Consider the following 6,559-nt stretch of genomic DNA (forward strand, 5'->3'; position numbering starts at 1 on the left):
ACTATGGGATCAAAATGACCCCCAAATTCTATGATTTAAGCTAATCTGTCTAAAATTAATTAAACAAAAGAGAGCGCATAGAGAATATATACCAATTTATTATTGGATAAAACACTTAAAATTGTATTTATACTGATGATTTAAAACATGAATGAATGAAACCGCACAAAAGGAAACCACTGAACTAACAATGATATAAGCTTGTAATCCCAAATGATTGTGGGAAAGAAAACGTTCTCAATGTAGCTGAGAGAGGTAATGTTCAATGTCCCACCAAGCAGGTGATAACTAATGAGCAAAGCAATAGAACTGTAGCAGGTCCACTTGATCCTCTTGAAAAATAGGTAACATTTGTAGCAATGCAATATGAATGTAAACGATTCCTCCCACAGCAAGTGGGTAGGCTACAACCCCCCGCCGCAATCCGACAGTGTGGTATCTCACCGCTGCAGATGAAGAGAGTGGTGGTCCGCTTCCAGAGCTCCTGGGCAATGCGGTAACACAGGCGCGGCGGTCAGATGCGGACAATGTCCCAGCAAGGGAGAAGGGGGGGAACCCTGTTATGCACCTGTTACTCCAATTGCAATTATGGTGAGGAAAAATGCTGATAGGCTACCAATCACCTTAAATAGGGCAACTCTTGTGCCTCAAAATTACCTTCTGATGAAACCGACTTGCCCTACGTCGGAGAAACGCGTTAAGGATAAGGGACATTAACCGCATCTCTGTGAGCCCGGACTACTGCACTTTACAGCCGCAGCGCTGATTCAGCACTTTACCACCACCTCCAGTCACCAGCTCCAGCCGTGGTGTGGGTTCCCCCCCTTCTCCCTTGCTGGGACATTGTCCGCATCTGAACGCCGCGCCCGTGTTACCGCATCGCCCAGGAGCTCTGGAAGCGGACCACCACTCTCTTCATCTGCAGCGGTGAGATACCACACTGTCGGATTGCGGCGGGGGGTTGTAGCCTACCCACTTGCTGTGGGAGGAATCGTTTACATTCATATTGCATTGCTACAAATGTTACCTATTTTTCAAGAGGATCAAGTGGACCTGCTACAGTTCTATTGCTTTGCTCATTAGTTATCACCTGCTTGGTGGGACATTGAACATTACCTCTCTCAGCTACATTGAGAACGTTTTCTTTCCCACAATCATTTGGGATTACAAGCTTATATCATTGTTAGTTCAGTGGTTTCCTTTTGTGCGGTTTCATTCATTCATGTTTTAAATCATCAGTATAAATACAATTTTAAGTGTTTTATCCAATAATAAATTGGTATATATTCTCTATGCGCTCTCTTTTGTTTAATTAATTTTAGACAGATTGGTTTGTATATTAGGTGTTCAGAGCACCTCTTGAGAGCAGCTACTGTGCCTTTACAGGTGTATGTGTATTTGCATTGTTTAAATATTATTGCTTAACTACAAGCGCCTGATATATCCCTTTTCAGTAAGGATTTTTCTCTTTGATTTAAGCTGTTTTTGAGGGTTTTTTGTAAAAAAACACCCGAATCCAAAACACACCCGAATCCGACAAAAAATTTTCAGGGAGGTTTTGCCAAAACGCGTCCGAATCCAAAACATGGCCGTGGAACCGAATCCAAAACCAAAACACAAAACCCGAAAAATTTCCGGTGCACATCACTAGTTGCGAGGCAGCTTCGGATCTTCCCACCTTGCTCGGTTAACCCGAACGTGCCCGAACGTCATCATCCCGCTGTCGGATTCTCGCGAGATTCGTATTCTATATAAAGAGCCGCGCATTGCCGCCATTTTCACTTGTGCATTGGAGATTGAACGGAGAGGACGTGGCTGCGTTCTCTCCCTGAAAAGCTCTGTAATCTGTGCTCAGTGTGCTGCAAATATCTGTGCTCAGTGTGATAAAAATATCTACGTTCTCTGCCTGAAAACGCTCCATATCTGTGCTCAGTGTGCTACATTGTGGGGACTGGGGACCACCAGTATATAATTATAGTAGTACAGTACAGTAGGCCATTGCTGTATTTTGCAGCTCTGTGTCAAGTATACTATCTCTGTGCTGCATTATTGTGAGCAGTATATAGTAGGACAGTGCAGCATTTTGGTGACCAGCAGTATACATATAGTACAGTACAGTAGGCCATTGCTGTATCTTGCAGCTCTGTGTCAAGTATACTATCTCTGTGCTGCATTATTGTGAGCAGTATATAGTAGGACAGTGCAGCATTTTGGTGACCAGCAGTATACATATAGTACAGTACAGTAGGCCATTGCTGTATCTTGCAGCTGTGTCAAGTGTACTATCTCTGTGCTGCATTATTGTGAGCAGTATATAGTAGGACAGTGCAGCATTTTGGTGACCAGCAATATACATATAGTACAGTACAGTAGGCCATTGCTGTATCTTGCAGCTCTGTGTCACTTCTAGTATCCTGATCAGTGCTCAATATCTGCTGCATTGTTGTGACCAGTATGTATACTGTACTGCGCGACGTGTGTTATACACCTGGTGATTTTATACATCCTGTAATCTGTACTGAGCGATGTGGGAGATACACCTGGGGATTATACACCCTGTATACTGTACTGTGCAACGTTTGTGATACACCTGGTGATTATACACCCAGTATACTGTACTGAGCGATGTGTGAGATACACCTTGGGTTTATACACCCTATATACTGTACTGTGTGATGTGTGAGATACACCTGGGGATTATACACCCTATATTATTATTATTATTATTATTATTATCCTTTATTTATATGGTGCCACAAGGGTTCCGCAGCGCCCAATTACAGAGTACATAAATAATCAAACAGGAAAACAGCAACTTACAGTTGATGACAGTATAGGACTAGTACAGGGTAAATAAACATAGTTACATCAGCAGATGACACTGGAATAAGTATCAGGTGGCAGAAGACTGCTGGATGTGGTACAGTTGAAGATTATTAAAGTAAGACAAAGGATAAGCACACGAGGGAAGAGGGCCCTGCTCGTGAGAGCTTACAATCTAAAGGGGAGGGGTAGACAGACATGGGTGACACAGATGGGTTACATAGAGAACGTGGAACAGAGGGTTAGGATGAGATTTGGCTGGGTTTGGTGAAGTGGACCCCCAGAAGGCACAAGTCAATACTTAACATTGTAACATTTTACTGGGCTATGCAGGAGAAAATTAAAAATATGGGAAAATAAAAATTAAAAAAAAGAATCGATAACTTCTACCGCTTTCAAAAAGGTCAATGGAAGCTGAAATAATGGACAACTACCTCATGAAAGCCAGATACAGTATACCAAACAGTATTTAGCAGAGTTAGGAATGAGTGCTTATGAAATACAGTAACATTTTGTCATAATATTTCAGAAACTGCATGGCTGGTCTCTTGCACTCTTTTGCTCTAATACACCACCTGCTTTAGGATTTATATTCAAAAACATTATGTCTCCATAATCCCAAAAACGTCAGTCTTCTTGGAAAGTGATTTGTTCCTTTGTAAGGGAAAGAGAACAAACGTTCTCAAACAACGGCTTCTCAATTTCTTTTTCCTCTGGGAAGGGATTGTGGATTCGCAGGAATATCTGAGCATTTCTGTAATCAGAAAGCAGCGACTTTCTACATGTTTACATTAGATAACGTTTGGCAAAAAAAATAAAGAAATACAGAATACCATTTAGGATGTCTTCACCAAATCATAGACATAAATATGGAAATTGTCATCAAACTTAATGAAGTACACAGATGGTTTAGCTTCAACTTGATGAATAACCATGCCAGTTCTTTTTGAGCCATCTTCTTTGGCATATTCCATTTGCTTGCACACCAGGCTGTCCACAACCTCCCCTGGTTCTCTTTCAGCTGGAGGGGAATCATTTGAGTCTGGCATGATCCGAAGATCTCCTTCTTTATAGTCATCTAAAAGTTGATACATATATAAGACTGGGTCCTTTTCATAGGTTATATAAAACCATGTGTCCATAATAGGTGCTCGTGCCAATACCATCCCTTGCCACTCATCCTTGGAACCATCCTCTGTTTCAAACATATGCTCCACTGCTTTACCAATCATTGTGTCAGCCAAATGGGCATTGCTGATTCGGGATGAGGCAACTCTGTCTGTTAGAACTTCAAGAGCAGACACCCTTTCATCCTTGTGAAGCTCAAGTCCATAGACACAATCAAATCCATCATACTTTATAAGATAGAGGGAGGGATTCACTGGTACTTGATCCAGAACTGTTCCTTTCCACTGGGTTATTGGCCCACTGCCCTCTTTCCACCCATGCTGTATTCTACAGCCTACCATATTTTGCCTTGGCTGGGAGATTGGTTTACTTGGTCCCATATTGTTTTGATGTTTCTTATGAGATGTTCTTTTCTTCATCATATTTGCAGAAACACCTGAATGTGCTGCATCAGCTCTTGATCGCTGAGCAGCCGCCTTTCAAAATGGAGTCTTCATTCATCTGTGTATTAAAGGGCAGCAGGGCTGCCGAACTAGGGTAAAAAGTGTAGTCACTCCAAGTTTGTTGTAGTCCTTCCAGTCTACATGAAAAAGAACCCCTTCCTTTTCACCTTTCAGAAAAACTCCGACCCTCAATTGCTCTGATCAGAAGTCACTTATCTGGAGCAGGTAGGATGTGTTTCCCTCCACCCCCCCTGCAGGTGATGGCTGTGGCACAGTGCTCCCCTGCGGCCAGTTGCCCCAATCCTCCTCCTCCCTCATTCGTCAGACTCCGTCACCACCACTGTGCACTGCTATGGAAGAGCAGCTCCCGCCTCACTCCCCCTGAACTTCCAAGCCCTTCGCTCAGACACCCCAGCGCTCGTTCCATTCGCTCACCCCCTCCCTCTCCACACACTGCCAGATTTGGAGCTGGCTGCTACTATACGGCCGCCTGTCACTCTGCTGCCAGGACCAGGCCTCACCTTCCTGCCAAATACTGATCCCTCCAGAGCTGCATACTGTATACTGTACTGTGCGACGTGTGTTATACACCTGGTGATTATACATCCTGTAATCTATACTGAGCGATGTGTGAGATACACCTGGCAATATCTGTGCTCAGTGTGCTGCATTGTGGGGACCACCAGTATATAATCATAGTAGTACAGTACAGTAGGCCATTGCTGTATCTTGTCACTTCTAGTATCCTGATCAGTGCTTAATATCTGTGCTCAGTGTCAGTGCTGCATTGTGGTGACCAGTATACTACAGTACAATAGTCCAGTGCTGTTCTCGCTGCTCAGTGTCAGTTCTCCGTAGTATCATCAGTGATCAGTATAATCAGTTCTCAGTATAATCAGTGCGCTGTTAGACGTGCGCCCGTTTTCCGCCATTAGTGCAGTGGGATTTAGACAATTGATGAAGTTATTGTGTCCCCGGTACAAAATCCCATCTAGATTCCACTTCACTAGGCAGGCGATAGCGAGATTTTACCAATTAATATCAGTGATTTATAATTATTAATTACAGTGATCTTGCCAAATAATTCCAGTGATTTTGTCATTTTCTTCCAGTGATTTGGACCAATAATACCATTGATTAGAACGAATAATTCCAGTGATTTTATCATTTTCTTCCAGTGATTTGGACCAATAATACCATTGATTATAACGAGTAATTCCTGTGATATTGAGATGTTTGTGTCGCTTATATTGACTGGCGCAAATCACTGTCCTTACAAATTCCTTGTTGTAACCCAAGCTGTGGTAAGCATTCTGGGAGATTTGATTTACAGTACTGTGCTGTATGATGCAGGCGATTAGGAGATAAGGATTGCAAATTGGTGACTCCTGCAGCATCTGTGATGGTAGGCAACTACTGTACTGTATGAACCAACTTAATATGTGTGTTGAGAAATTACCCTCCACTGCATAAAGGAATCAGTACAATTGTGCAAAGTTCTCAAATGCTTTATTATTGCATAAAATAATTAAAAGCAATTACACACATAATTTATAACTGTAACATACAGTATTATACTGAAAAATGTAAGCACAATTGTGAATTGAACATTAATACAGTAATGTACAGTACATACAAATACTGTACAGTATGCAGCTTAGACAAATCACATTTCTCCATATTGGTGATTATTAGTATTCATGTTATTCTAAAACAGCGAAGGTACTGTATACAGTACCAGTGCTGTATGAGAAACTATTGTCCAAGATTCTTGAGGGTGCATAGCCCCTCTGAGTTTGGGGGCCCGGTACAAGCATACTTTTTTGTCCCTGCTGTTGCCAGACCTTGCTGCTGTGTCCGCCAGTGACTGACATCACAGTACATGTCCGCCCAGTTGTGACATCACGCATGACACATTGGTACAGTCAGGGGGAGATAGGCCATAGACCTCACCAGGAAGAATACCAGTAGGCTGATGTGTCTGTGTGGCCTATTTTAGGTGTTGTCATGTGGCCCCAGCCCACACATGACAAGCAGTCCACCACACTCAGTACACTGCACTGTCCTGATTTATGGCTTCACGGTACATTATACTGTACCTCTTGTGCTGCCCATGTCGGGACACTTCTAGACAGTAGTACCGGGCCACTTTTAGTTCCCTATCT

The 6,559-nt window shown here is 42.8% G+C and overlaps 1 pseudogene; it reads right to left on the reverse strand.

Annotated features, from left to right (window-relative positions):
- Positions 1–3,659: 3,659 nt before the first annotated feature.
- Positions 3,660–4,448, reverse strand: LOC134943725 (spindlin-Z-like; annotated as a pseudogene).
- Positions 4,449–6,559: the final 2,111 nt, after the last annotated feature.

This window comes from Pseudophryne corroboree, chromosome 7 (assembly GCF_028390025.1).
Source record: "Pseudophryne corroboree isolate aPseCor3 chromosome 7, aPseCor3.hap2, whole genome shotgun sequence".
Lineage (NCBI taxonomy): Eukaryota > Metazoa > Chordata > Amphibia > Anura > Myobatrachidae > Pseudophryne > Pseudophryne corroboree.